Source organism: Schistocerca nitens, chromosome 4 (assembly GCF_023898315.1).
Source record: "Schistocerca nitens isolate TAMUIC-IGC-003100 chromosome 4, iqSchNite1.1, whole genome shotgun sequence".
NCBI classification, from domain to species: Eukaryota; Metazoa; Arthropoda; class Insecta; order Orthoptera; family Acrididae; genus Schistocerca; species Schistocerca nitens.
The window spans coordinates 168,763,542-168,779,264 of NC_064617.1; positions in this window are offsets into that span (position 1 = coordinate 168,763,542).

Genomic DNA, 15,723 nt, shown 5'->3' on the forward strand with positions numbered 1-15,723 from the left:
ACTTTTAAAGTAGGAGTCGGCCTACCTAGTGTCTTTGTTTCTAATATTTAATCAAACTTTCGTAAACTGGTGGGTTCAGAAAACTAGAGAAGTAACCGATTAACTATTTCACATAGTCATTTGTTTCCTTAAAATTCTCTATAGCACACACTAAAATAACGGGCGAAGCGCACAAGAGATAGTCACGTCTCTTGCAGTTACTCATGTACTGGTAAGGAGGCGCGATAATTCCGATTTGTTCGATGATCTGACAGCTGCGGTTGTCTTCGGAAGCAGGGAGGCAGGCGGGCTGCTAAGAGCGTCCGCTCTGTTGGTCAAAGGTACTATATAGTTACATTCTACTATTTTGCCAATATTTATTTGTTTGTTGCGGTAAAAATGGGGAATACTATTTCATGTCTCCTTATTAGGAATTTATTTGGAGGGAATTAAAGGGGACAGCTACCGGATTCTCCTTACGACAAAGCTAAACCTCCAAAAACCTTGATAGGAGCTGCTGGTTTTGTCACCGATGGTTATTTGACTGCGCAATGTGCAGTCACCGTAGCGTCGCTGGTTGCGGCAGCAAACTGCTCCATCAGCCACGCCTTAGTAAGAGCTATCAGCGTCTGGACGCGATTTAGCTGCTGGCGTTCGTGCGTCCGAGCGTCCGAGCGACGCTCAGTGGTGCTGTTTCGTCCGCTTCTTGGGGACCAATGCTGCCCAGCTTACTCACAGCTTCCCACTCCTCTCCCAAGGGGTTCGAGTTGTGTACTTCTACAGCGCAGGTGGTTCTAAGCAGTATGGGACTTAACATCTGACGTCATCAGCCCCTACACCTCAGGTCCGCACACGAGTACAGTGTTGCCAAACATTGCCTTTCCACCCCGCACACCACTTGCGATACACAGATCCGCGTTTGAAAGCGGAGTGCAACTCATGTCGTTTCGTCTCACTCGGTTAAGTTCGGCGCTTACAGCCCGGGAATTCCAGAAGAGATAAATGATGTGTTAATTCTTCACTTGTATTTCTAGGGGTAACGATAATCCAACAACCTATACAGTAGCCGCCCTTGATTCAATCCGAAATCATACAGCTAAGTGCGATGCTACAGTCATTGGGCAGGACGTAACTCTTTGCCACTAGTTGATGCAGAAAGGACGTGTCTTTGGCGCTCCAGGAGTCGGTCTAACAAGGGGAGGTTCTGACATGTAGGTAACCGATTTTGATCAAGATTTTCAAGAGCGTCTATATTTATAATAAACAAACACTCGGCTGTCCGCTGCTCGTCGTCTCAAGGTAACGTTATTGCTTCCCGAGTATGAGGTGCTGTGTTCGATTGCCGGCAGGGTCAGGGATTTTCATCTGCTCCGAGATGACTGGGTGATGTTGTATCGTCTTTATTATCATGATTCATCCCAATTACGGTCGGAGGAAGGCAACGGCAAAGGACTTTGCCAAGTACGGCGCTGCAGGTCTCCCGCATTGTTGAACCTACGTTCTGTCAAGAACCATGGGACTTCATTTTCATTCCAAACACATGTCTCGGATATTTGCTAGGCGCTCTCTAGTTTTTGAAAAATCACACGGTCAAAGTTGATGACGAGTAATCTTATTTTCAATTCCATACATCGAAATATTGTCGAGAAACAAATATTTTTTATTAATGTGAAATGGGGTGCAAAGTTAATACTGTTCAAATTATCAACGTTTTGGCATTTCCATGCTGTAGCTTGCTTACCCGCAAACAAGGATGGCAGTCTTGTGCGGTCTGTACCGGCTGCGTGACACTGGTAGCATCGCCAGAACAGATATATCGCCTTGCCACGGTCAGTGTTAATGTTATCTGTGGTCCATATAAACTGGTGATGCTCCAACAGACGCTTCGCGTGGTGGACTTAGACATGACCCTCTTACAAGAAGTGCATATCAGTGGTTTTCTTAACCTTTGTGGGTAAACACCTTTCGTCTCTCATGCATCAAATACTGGTAGCGGTGTGGTGATCCTCATCAGCGAAGGGTTACCTGTCAACGTTGTCCAAAATCTTACAGATGCGAAGGACGTGGCTCTCACACTGTTCGGTGTCTCTGTTATTTACATCTACGCCCCTTCAGGATTGAGGAGGCAAAAGAAGCGCTCTGTCTTCTTTGCGAAGGCCTTGTTAGTTGTTTTCGGGGGGGGGGGGGGTGAGGCAAGATGCATTGGTGTTGGGTGGTTATTTTAATCCCACCCTCTCCACAGAGAAGAGCTGACGTGAAATTTGCCTTGCGCAGAGATTGTCACGATCGTCATCTGTGTCCAGTTTGTGGATACGTGTGAACACGTTCATGGCTACCTCAGTTTCACGTACAAAACCGCACATTCTTCCAGTCGCCTTGATAGCTTTTATGTCTCGCTCTCGCTAGTGAGAGGAATCTGGCTGAGATATTGCCTGTCGTTTTTTCTGACCTTGCGGAGTATGTCTGCGGAGCCAAACTCGACTGCCAGAGCGTGTCGCATAGTAGGGGTGTGACCCTACTGTCGCCTCCAGACCGTCGTCAGCTTATCGACGGACTTGGTATACACCCCTACCAACTTACGTTGTCGTGGTGGCAGTCCTGTGCAAAACCTCTTCTCCACCGGGCCATGATGGCATATGTCAGAGACTCGGCAGCTCTGAGGTGACACCTCCTGAAGTTTTTTCCCATTTGCTCAGGAAATGCTCTGCAGCGCCTTTTCCTCCTGAATGATGTACGATAGTGAACCGTACCAAACGATGGATCACCTCCCTTACGCGCCAGTACCTTGAAGAGACGATGGTGAGAGCCCACACTTGTGACCATGTGGCTTTGGAAGCTCTGTTGATGTACCACCTTCTAGCAGACAGGCGACGAAGGCCCCTTGACCTAATTCGAAGCATCACTGACGATGAAGGCGGGCAACACGACACCCAGTGCTGCACTGGACGCGCTCTTCACTCCCGTTATGATAGGTTTTACGCTAAACATCCCCATTCACCGGCTGTCATTGAAGAAGTCTCTCAGCTTACATTTGGCACGATACTAGGGGACGCGGCATTGCCTTAGGATGCAGCCTTTTGGTAGCACGAATGTCCTATGATCAGGTGTCGTTAGGCGGAGCATAGAACAGTACAGGGATATTATTACCTCGCTCGAGTTCAACATTTGCCTCCGGCTTTGCCGTCCTTCAGCCAGACGTTTGATCGGGTGGATCATTCTTTTCTTACGGCTCTCCTGTGTCAAACCGGATACCGAGAAATTATTGTCAACGTCCGAATGTTGTGTAATGATAGGCTCTAATAGCCGATCCTAATTAGGTAGTCGGCGCGACAGGAGTGCGCCCTGTCGGGTCTGCTGTATGCCTTCGCCTTATAACCCAATGTTATGTGGACTACGACAATGAGTGACGGGTATGTAGCTAGATGCACCACCTTTGTTGACGGTCCTAAGCCTTCGAAGTGCTGACGATAGCCGGCGGCACTTGCGAAGGAGGCGACCTACTGCAAAGCGTCAGACAGCTCCATCGGGTTTGGGAACATGTTTGAAGGAACCCACTCGTGGTTGATACTGCGTGACTCCTATGGAGGTTACCGGTTCATGTTCTTCAGCGGGCTGAGACAATGTCGCCAAGGACCAAAACAATATAGTGAGATATCACTTGTAAATTTAAAAATAAAAATGAAAAACCACATGGAACGAAACAAGGACGTTTGCTGCACTGCAGTCTGTTGCCCTGGTACATTCCGTCAAACCTGTCCGTCATTTTCAGGTATAGTTAGCGCACATTGGCAAATCGAACGTATTTTTCTCGATGCTTGAAAACATTCTCTTTTCAACGGTGGTTAGTTTGAAATCAACTATGGACAACAAATTTTCTAAACGCAAATTGAATGTCATCTGCTTTTGTAATTTTAGCAGATATTACGTTTTAACTGCTTTTGTATAAATCTAAAAGCAGCACGTGAATGATATAATGTTTCTGAGTCGTTATCCCCTATGTTCCATATTTATCATGAACTTAAACCAATATTTTGGGGGGCTTAAAACACGTTGTTTCCAATGGGACTGGTTTTGAAGTTTTAATAGAAAACTATATTTGTAAAAGAAGTGTCACATATACGTTATTTTCTCCTTTTCACAGAAATCGGTAGCTTTTCGATGAATTTGTAGATTATTGAAAATTAGTAGGTGAATAAAATGTTGGATTCCACGTCCCTGGGCTACAAAGCCATTGCGTATTAACTACATGCCTGGTAAGCATTTACTATACGAGATATAAGAATCCAAACTTCACATTCTTTTCATGCCACGGTTTTCGTGCCCAACTTTGATTCAAATTATGTAGCATTATTAGCCCACGTTGGATAGCCAAATACAATTTTCCTACTAGTTTATTACCGTGGTCTTTCTAACGAGCCCAGTTTTTCAAGATTTTATAGAACACAGGATTCTGCAAAATCTGGTCGAAAATATACCGCATTTTTGACCTTTTCACAAAATCTTCAACCTTGCCCTAAATTTATTCAGTTTTGGAAAGATGATGTAAATAATACATTCCATTTGTCAATCCTGAGCTATTAGGTTACTACATACTAAGTTTCACGTTCGCCATACCTTTAATCTCTGAGAGGATATGAGGCAAATTTTGACATCATTTTAACAGCCGCCATTTAGGACGATTTTGCCCAAAAGTTTCTAGCTTATAGTTTTCTTGTAAAATTCTTCTCATTATTATTCTTAAGAGAACGCAGTGTTGTAGAAGGTGGCCAAATTTAATTTCTTTCAACGAACTATTTCCCGCAATGTTGGAACAGGAAAATGTTCTGAAATTAGGCGATTTGATAAGGAATGACCCTCAGCCACATTTCATGAGGACGAGTTCCAGGTGGTTTAATTCATTTGGGTTTATGTTGGACATCTACTGAGGGGTGAAGGATGGCCGGCATTATTTCACTTAATAGTGATGCCGCCATGTTATTAGGTGACTTGCTCCAGTGTTTATACGATTTATAAATGTACAGCGCTTGTGATTTATTTCAGACATCTATAAGATTTAAACCACAATTGTCTGTTGACAATGTCAGTGTTTCAAATTTAACTTTAAATATGTGTCCACGACTAAGGAAGTAACCGTTAGTGGAGGAAATTCTTTTGGTCACACCTTTCGGAAGTCGCAGTCAGGACTCGTGCTACATAATTGATTTAGGATGTTATGTAGTCTTTCACCAAACCTACCTTCTATATTTCTTCATGAAACCTTATGTTGTACTGACGTATACTCGCTCGTAAATTAGTGGGTATTATTCTGTGATTTATATAAAAATTTGTGCACTATATTACAGCTGAATTCTGTCCCAAGGCATTTCATATTACAATTATCCTTAATTTGTTTTTGGGTGAGAGCTTCTAACCCACGACCAATGTTCATTATCCTAAACTTATTTTTGTTAAGTTTCGCTCATGATGCTATTTCGTACTTGATTATCATTTGTGATGCTTCTTCTAGATCGCTGTACACGTTACCAGAAACCCAACTCTGCGGCACACGCTTTGCGTACCGTCCGCGGAACACGTATTATTAACCCTTGGAGATTATTAATTAGGCTAAAAAGAAGAGGTTCGATTGAAATTGTCACGGACATCGGTCGTCCTAGCCTGACTGCGCTACCCATTTTGGTTGAACTCTTTGAGTTGAAAATTTATGACAATGTGGCGTTTTTGAGGATTTTCTGTATTACGCCAGTTAAACTTCGTGTGAAGTTCATAGCTCGTGTAGTGTGGAAGTGGTAGAGTGGTTTACTCCTTTGAAAGATTTTTCGAAATGCAGCGATATCAGCACGAATTTTATTTTACAAGCCTTAGCGGTCGATATGATATTCCTGCAGTCACATAGTTTTTGATGGATGGTTCTGTCTGTACTCACGCTCGACTGATATACTTCTATTATGGCGCTCATTACTGATGCTAGTCTTTCATTTATAACTCTTGCAAATATTTCATAGTCACAGTACAGAAGTGTTATGGTCTTAACTTTTCTATTATTTTGCCTGCCGGAAGTTTCGGGATTAAAATTATTGTTCCTTCCCGGAAGTCATTTGGGCTGTCATTTTCGATGTTCATTAATTCATACCAGACGCACATTAGCCTCTATGTCATTTGTCTTCTAAATGTTTTGTATGGCGCTGCCAGGATACCGACCGATGCTAGCGAATTATTTTTCGGGCTTTCTTTTCATACCATCCTCTACTTCTTCCGATAGCTGCGTTGAGACGCTGTTGGCTTCTCCCGGGTCGAGTCTTCCTATCAGTTCAGATGCGAGTTTATTTTGCTGCGTTATGTCATCTTTTTATTAACAAATAACTCTTGGAGCGTTTATGCATTTCCTGTGTTACATCGTGCTGCTTTGTCAGTGGCCTTCCCTCGGTAGTCTTATCTCGTTTATTAATTTTCTATTCCTAGTCTTGTTCTGTCCGCAGCTCGTGGCCTAGTGGCTAGGGTTGCTGCCTCTGGATCACGGGGTTACGGGTTCGATTCACGGCAGGGTTTGGGATTTTTCTCTGCCTGGGGACTGGCTGTTCGTGTTGTCCTCACGATTTCATCACCGTCATCATCATTTGTGACGGTGGTTAAATTCGACTATGTAAAAACTGGAGTGCGTAAAAAACTGAGACTTCGTACGGGCGCTGATGACTCCACAGTTGAGCGCCCCACAAACCAAATATCAGCAGCATCATCTTACTCTTGCTTTCGTGTATCGCATGACATATTGAAGTTTGTTCTTCTGGAGCTGTATTTTGAAGCCGGGTCTGATTTTGCTGCCTTATAATTGTTGTCGTTTTAATATCAAGACCTTGACTAGAATTCATTTGATTTTCACATACTTGTTAATTACTGACATGGCAAGTTTGCATTGTCTCTTAAGCACTGAAAATAAAAAATAACTGTCCGTTTTTGCCAAATGTTTATCGTTCATGAAAAATTTTATCGTCTATTTTCTTATCGCTGGTTTCACACATTTGAACCACTATGTGACTGCCTAATTGTACGAGGAGAATTTCTTCTTACCCACTTTCCAATTGTTGAAACTTTCATAGGATCTGGAGTACTTTATAATTTGACGTCCAAATTCTACTGTCCTCTCTTTCTAATAAAATTCATGCACTTCTAAGTGTGTGTGTTATATATAGTGTAATCTGAAAATATGATGTGCCATATTTCAGCTTCCAGGACGGAATTTTTCATGTTTGCTGTTGTGTATATTTGATCAGTACGACTTGCTAAGTGATTAGTGATGTGTGTAAATCCTGACAGTGCACCTCTCTTGTTCTCCCTGAGTCAGTCAGTTTTAGGTCTTTAAGTATGTCCTCGACTCGCAGTTACTAAAATGTGACGTCTGATCTTAGGCGAGGGCACATAATTATAGTCAGCGCAAAAAATTATATGTTCCTGACAAGAGGCTAAGAGAGGGACTACACCTATTGCCTGAGTCGCTATTTATGTCCAGTCTTTTCGTAGGGGCTGAACTGATTTTTCACATATTTATTTCCTTAACTATTCCTTGATCACTATCATTTATCTCTTATTAACTTGGGGCTCTATATTATATCGATAAAAATTGTTTGCTTTCAACCAATTTTTCGATGTATATCATTAAATATACGATTTTATGTCAGCAAGTTTGACCTCGTGTTTCTTTATTTACCTCAAAATACGTCCTCGAAAAACTATAAAAAATTGTGATTCACATATCAGACATTCAACTTGTAGCTAAAACTTTCAAAGATAGGTGGAAGACCACATGAACGAGATGTGTAGGCAATCTACTGCTATTTTACTCGAACTTACCTGTTTAAATATGTCTAAGAATTTTCTCAGTATACTGAAACCTGGTGGTTAGGTACTCAGAGAGTGCACAGGATAAGGTTAAAAGTGTGGATGGGGCCATAAATAGTTACTTTGAATTTCACAATCAAACACGCAACTTCATTTTTCTAAGAACCACTTATTCACACACTGCTTTATAAGACCCCAATTAGACAATATGGCTGAAGGCCTAGTTAAAGAAAACTTGAGATGCTTCCTGGGCTGAGGGTTCAAAACGTCACCAAGAACTGGAACGGCTGAAGGCCTTGCTTAGAAATCAAAAGCAATTAAAAATAGAAGGTAAAAATTAAAAAAACATGCAATTGAAAACAATTAGCGGCTGCAGGCCTACACTACACGTCTGTAGACAACTATAACTAAAACACATTAATAAACATTTGTTTCTAACCAAGAAATTTCTTTTTAAACTCACAGCTAAACGACTGAAAGCCAAATTAAAGAAATATTAACTTATTGCAAGACTGACGGCCACAAACAAATTCGAAACAACGGCTGAAGGTGTGAACAACATGTCAGACAATCAATTTTAAATAAACCCCTTCCTTCTTATAAACATTTTCCTTAAAGGATGCACATAGCTGAAGGCCTTATTAAAAGGGGCTCACGTAAATCCTCGGTTGAAGGCCACACATAACACATAGAACAACTAATGACTTAGGGCCTGGATTGCAAACAATTTCAGGCAGAACAAATTTTAAGGAAAAAATATATATTTTTTCTAAATAAATCAATGTTCAAACTTTTAATTTAACACGGCTGAAGGCCTTTATGTTAAATTTAAAAGGAACTGAATTAATACGTGGCCAAAGGCCTCGTACAACACTTCAAACTAAAATGAAAATTACAACCTAAAACAAACAGAACAAGTGCTCAGAAGTGTTACAAGGGTCGGCCTGAGAAGGTAGCTCCAACATAAGGTGAGGTGAGACAGGCAGTCAAGAGTTGAACTTAAATAATCGGATGTCAACCCAAACTAGGGACTGCCCAAAGGCCAACCAATGCTTTAACCAGTTCCCTTCCGTCCGCCCAACGACACAACCATGGAAAATGGGTGACTGAACTCCCAATACACGAGGACACCGAAGTACTAACAGTCATTCCAAAGATAGTATGACAGTGCTCTTATCGATAAGTGCTGCTGCTGCCACCCACGGGCACGAAATTGAGCAACTTAGTGATGCCAGTAAATAGAATAAGAAAAGGCATGGCAGTACCACAAGGACAAGATGTCAAGCAATAAATGGCACGAGCTCAAGCCATGCACAGCTCAACCTCCCCCCTCCCCCTCCCTCAAACATCAACCCGGGGGTTCACATGCAAAAATGAAATTGACTGGCAGCTCCTTAACGATATCAAAGGACAGTGGCCATGAAAAAGCCCCAACTGTGACACTCGCTTGGACCCATCCATTCAGAGGAAACACCTGCCCACGGTACACCCAACATTTGTGCAGGAAGGGACCAACATAAGTCCCGCAAGATGACCAATTCAAGTATCATTACTAGCTCAACAACGAAAAGAAGCGAGATACCCGTTCGAAGCCAACCAGGTAGAGGGAACAAATGCTGATAGGCAACCAATAATTTTGTGCTGAAGAAGGTACCAAGCTAAGACTCACAAGATTACCAACTTGAAGAACTACTCCAACTTGACAACGAAAAGAGCTACGAGAACTTAAGACAATAAGATGATGTCTTGGAACTAATGCATTAACTGTGCCCGCACCTTGCCTAACACACTGCCTCTAGGTCGAGTGCCTTCCAAAACACAAATGGTGTCCTCAAGTATCCTAATAGCCTTAAACAAAAATTCAAAGGCTGCTTCCGTCTTACCCACCACATCTGGCGTGATGTCAGCCGGGTGAATAACGGTAGCATGCAAACGGGCCACTACCCTCAATCGACTGGCACCTTATCGCCCACTCATAAACAAGGTGGTCCTTCGTCAACAGGCCGATCCCCGGGCACTGCCTGACTGCCACTAAAATAGGTCACCTGAAACAATCAACAACCAAGACAATATGGTGCAACACTAATAGAAATACAGTTCAAACCAACAGTAGCTGCAATGGGAATATCACATTCGTAACCGTGCTCTGCTGCCGTTTGAAACCTGGTTGGTAGGTACTCAGAGAGCACACAGGATAAGGTTCCAAATGTGGATGGGGCCGTAAACAGTTACTGTGAGTTGCACAATCAAACACACAACTTTATTTTTCTAAGAACCACTTATTTATAGATTGATTTAAAAGACCACAGCTAGACAACACAAAACCACACCAAAAATTAGAACGGCTAAAGGACTGGTTTGGAAATCAAAAGCAATTAAAAATAGAAGGTAAATTTAAAAAAACAAACAATTGAAAACAATTAGTGGCTGAAGGCCTACGCTACACATCCGAAGGACAACTATAATTAAAACTCATTAATAAAACTTTGTTTCTAACCAAGAAATTTATTTTTAAAACTTACAAATGAACGGTCAAAAGCCGAATTAAAGAAATATTAACTTATTGCACGGCTGAAGGCCACAAACAAATTTGAAACAATGGCTGAAGGCCTGAACAACAAGTCAGACAAACAATTTAAAATAAACCCCTTCCTTCTTATAAAAAATTTTTCCTTTAAAGAAAACACGGCTGAAGGCCTTATTAAAAGGAGTTCGCGTAAATCGTCGGCTGAAGGCCACACGGAACACATCGAACAACTAATGGCTTAGGGCCTAGATTACAAACAATTTCAGATAGAACAAATTTTAAGGATATATATATATATATATATATATATATATATATATATATATATATATATATATCTTCAAAATTTTAACTTAACACAGCTGAAGGCCTTTATGTAATATTTAAAAGGAACTGGATTATTACATGGCCAAAGGCCTCACACAATACTTCAAACTAAAATGAAAATCACAATCTAAAACAAACAGAAGAAGTGGTGCTCAGAAGTGTTCCAAGGGTCGGCCTGAGAAGTTAGCTCAAACGTAAGGTGAGGTGAGACGAGGCAGCCAAGAGTTTAAGTTAAATAATCGGATGGCAACCCAAACCAGGGACGTCCCAAGGGCCGACCAACGATTTAACCAATTTCCTTCCATCCGACCAATGGCGCAATGATGGAAAATAACGGCCAAGGACGAGGATACGAATGGCACTACGTCTTCAGAAATTGGCGTCTAAAAACAGCCAAGGGAACAATAACCACTCTAAGCGAAATATGAGCCAAATAACTTAAAAGGCTGTCGAACTAAATGCCGTGCCGGTCAGCATCAACACAGCGAGGAAAGCCACACTGCCAGAAAACTACACTAACAACCAGAGCAGTGGCGTTAATGGCCACAGGGCATGAAATACCACTAGTGCACTTCACTGGCAAGTAACATTCAATTTAATAATTAATCACGATATAGGAAGACAACTCTAAGATTTCGCCGACTCCAACACATCTTACGTTGCTGCTAGCCCTAATGGCCCATGGCTCAATAAGCCGCAAATGAACGAAGAGATGTCACGATGGTTGACCACTCAACCTCAGCGTCCAGGCTCGGTGGGCAACGAACATTGTCTGTCGCTCTCGCAGCTAGCGCCTCACGATCCGACAACACATGCATGTCGCCAACGGTCACGGCCTGGTGTCGCACCGCGGAGACTTCCTTGCTGCTCAGTCCCAACTGAATGACTGCCTGCAGCACGCAGACAGCTTTAAAATAGCTGTTCAGTCAAAACCACACAAGCTACACACGGTTCCACGAAACACTTCCACAAACAAATCGAACAATACTAAAACCAGTGACTGTGGAACAACAAAGACAAATCACAAGTCTACACACACGGAGAACCCACAAGCAGTAGGCGACCAAATACACGACGTCCGATGAGACGACCGACCGTACGACAAACCAAGATCATCCTCACTCAATTCGTGTGTGTCGGCAACGCTCGGGCGGGTCATGGCTAACCAGACCTCACTGCTGCTCCGTCCCGATTTAACTCCCGACACACGATAACTGAGAAATACTAGCGGTCGCGTAGACAATACGACAGTGCTCTTATCGATAAGCGCGCTGTTGCCAGTCATGCGCAGGCAAGCCAGCAACTTAGTGGCGCCAGTAAATCGAACAAGAAACGGGACGGCAGCACCACAAAGACAAGATGTCAAGCAATAAACGGGTCGAACACGAGCTGCGTACGGCTGATATACGGTAATTATTTATTTAAATTAAATATCTGTGAATATTTACTGTCCCTGATGGTATTGAAATGCTATCATAAAAGGAAAGTTAGTGCCCATAATTGACAACACATTGACCGGTAACTTGACTTTTTTTGCTGATGGAGACAGGAAGAGAAACGAAACTTAATGTCTTCTTTTATAGATACCAAAGCTTAGCTAACATTTTCCCTCATTCTGAAACGGCCTTGTCAAAGAGGGCGGACGAGTGAACAGAGGTTCAGGGCACTCTCTTGTCCTACAGGCGGGAAACTACCCCTAAAGGCGAAAGAATCAGCAATGATCAACGGCATAAGGATGCAGAAGACAATGGAAACCACTGCATTAAAGACACGTAACTTGCATCCAAAGGACACGTGACCTATGATTGATAAATTGTCATGATGATCTCTCCATCGGCAATAGTTCCGGGACTGGAGGCTACCATGAGGAAAAGATTGAATAACTAATGAAAGGATAACCTCCTACGACTCGGGACGTGGAATGTCAGAAGCTTGAATGTGGTAGGGAAGCTAGAAAATCTAAAAACGGAAATGCAAAGTCCCAATCTAGATAAAATAGGGGTCAGTGAATTGAAATGAAAAGGAGACAAGGATTTCTGGTCAGATGAGTATAGGGTAATATCAACTGCAGCAGCAAATGGTATAACGGCAGTAGGATTCGTTATGTATAAGAACGTAGGGCAGAGAGTGCGTTTCTGTGAACAGTTCAGTGATAGGATTGTTCTTGTCAGAATCGACAACATTCCAACACCGACAACTACAGTTCAGTTATACATGACGACATCACAAACTGAAAAGAGATACAGAAAGCAAAGGAAGATATTCAAAGGGTAATTCACTATGTAAGGGGAGATCAAAATCTAATAGTCATGGGGAACTGGAATGCAGTCTAGAGGAAGGAGCAGAAGAATTGTTTACAGGAGAAAGTGGGTTTGCAACAAGGGATGAGAGAGCAGAAAGACTAATAGAGTGCCGTAATAAATTTCATCTAGTAATAGCGAATACTTTGTTCAAAAATCACAAGAGGAGGAGGTATTCTTGGGGAAGGCCAGGTGATACGGAAAGATTTCACATGACATCATGGTCAGACGGAGAGTCTGAAAAGACATACTGTATTGTAAGCCGTACCCAGGAGCAGATGTAGAGTCAGATCGCGATGTAGTAGTGACGAAGAGTAGGCTGAAATTTAAGAGATTAGTCAGAAAGAGTGAGTGTGCAAAGAAGTGGGGTACAGAAGTGGTAAGGAATGAAGAGATATGCTTGAAGTTCTCTAAGGGTATAGACAGAGGAATAAGGAATAGCTCACTAGGCAGTACAGTTGAAGAGGAATGGTCATGCCCGTAAAGGGCAATCACAGAAATTCCAAAGAGAAACATAGGTACAAAGAAGTTAACTGCGAAAAAACCATGGGTAACAGAAGAAATACTTTAGTTGATCGACGGAAGGGCGAAGTACAGAAGCGTTCCGGGAAACTCAGGTGTTTAGAAATACAAGTCGCTGAGGAATGAAATAAATAGGAAGTGCAGAGAAGCTAAGACTAAATGGCCGCATGAAAAATATGAAGAAATCGAAAAAGAAATGATTGTCGGAGGAACTGGCTGAGCATATAGGAAGGACGAAGCGATTTTCGGTGAAATTAAAAGCAAGGGTGGCATAATTAAGAGTACAATGGGAATTCCACTGTTACATAAAAGGAAAGCGAGGTTAGATGGAAAGAGTACATTGAAGGCTGCTATGAAATGTGATAGAAGATGAAACAGAAGTCGAGTAAGAAGAGATGGGGGAACCAGTATTCGAACCAGAATTTAAAAGAACTTTGGAGGACTTAAGATCAAAGAAGGCACAAGAGATAGACTACATTCGATCAGAATTTCTAAAATCAATGGCAGAAGTCCAACAAAACAACCATTCAATTTGGTGTATAGAATGATTGATTTTACCAAAATACCATCTGACTTCCGGAAAATATCTTCCGCACATTTCGAAGACGGCAAGAGCTGACCAGTGCGGAAATTATCGCAGAATCTGCGTAACAGCTCATGCATCCAAGTTGCTGACAATAATAATGTACAGAAGAATGGAAAAGAAAATTGAGGATTTGTTAGACGATGATCACATTGATTTTAGGGAAGATAAAGGCACCAGAGAGGCAATTCTGACGTTGCGGTTGATAATGGAAGCAAGACTAAAGAAATATCAATTGAAAGAAAATCAGCCCTCGGACCCTATTTTTAACAAATTAACCTGGTTTCGACACTTCTAGGAGTGTCTTCCTCAGAATTGAAATCAGAATTTATGTTATACTGCCAGTCTTTCACGACGATCCCGTACTTATACTCTATCATACGTTTTAGTCATAATTCTGTGACCATGTTATAGAATATAAACCATTCTTTGATTCAAATTCTGAGGAAGACACTGCTAGCAGTGTCGAAACCAGGTTAATTTGTTAAAAATAGTGACCGATGGCTGAGTTTCTTTCAGTTGTAACTATTCACGGTTTCCGAACGTGCAGCCATGTACAAGATTTTGTAAAGAAAAATGAATACAAGCTCATGGTATCTGTCGACCTGGAAAAAGCGTTAGACAATGTGAAATGGTCCAAGATATTCGGAATTCTGAGAAAAATAGTAGGAAGCTATAGGGAGAGACGGATAATGTACAATCTGTACAAGGGCCTAGAGAAAATAATAACAGTGGACTTCAAAGAACGAAGTTCTCGGTGTAAACAGGTTCTTCAATCTGTATATCGATAAAGTAATGATGGAAATAAAAGAAAGGTTCAGGACTACCATTAAAATTCAACGGGAAAGGGTGTCAATGATGCGTTTCGTTGATGACATTGCTATCCTGTGACAGTGAAGAGGAATTACTGGATCTGCTTGAATGGAGTGGACAGTGTAACGAGTACATAATAAGGATTGAGAATAAATCGACGAAAGTGATGAGAAGTAGCCGAAAAGAGAACAGCGAGAAACTTGACATCAGGATTGATGGTCACTAAGTAAATGAAGTTAAAGGATTCTGCTTCCTAGGCTGTAAAATAACCAATGATGGAAGGAGCAAGGAGGATATCAAAAGCAGACTAGCATTGGCAAAAAGGGAGTTCCTGACCAAGAGAAGTCTACTACTATCAAACATAAATTTGAGGAAGAAATTTCTGAGACTGCATGTTTGGAGCACAGCACCCTATGGTAGTGAAACATGGACTGTGGGAGAACCGGAACAGAAAAGACTCGCAGCGTTATAGATGCGGTGCTACAGACGAATGTTGAAAATATAAGGTATTGAATCAGGAGTTTCTGCGCAGAATTGGAAAGGAAAGAAATATGTGGAAAACACTGACAAGGACAAGAAGAAGGGACAGGATGATAGGACGTCTGTTAAGACATCAGGGAATGACTTTTATGGGACTAGAGGGAGCTGGAGAGGGCAAAGGCAGCTAGTGGAACACATCTAGCAAACAACTGAAGACGTAAGTTGCAATTTCTGCTCGGAGGTAAAGAGGTTGTAACAGGAGAGGAATACGTGGCGGCCCCCAATGCAGTCTGAAGACTGATGACTCAAGAAAAAAAAGCCTAAATTGTTTACCGTCAACTATAAGGCACTGCTGGAAT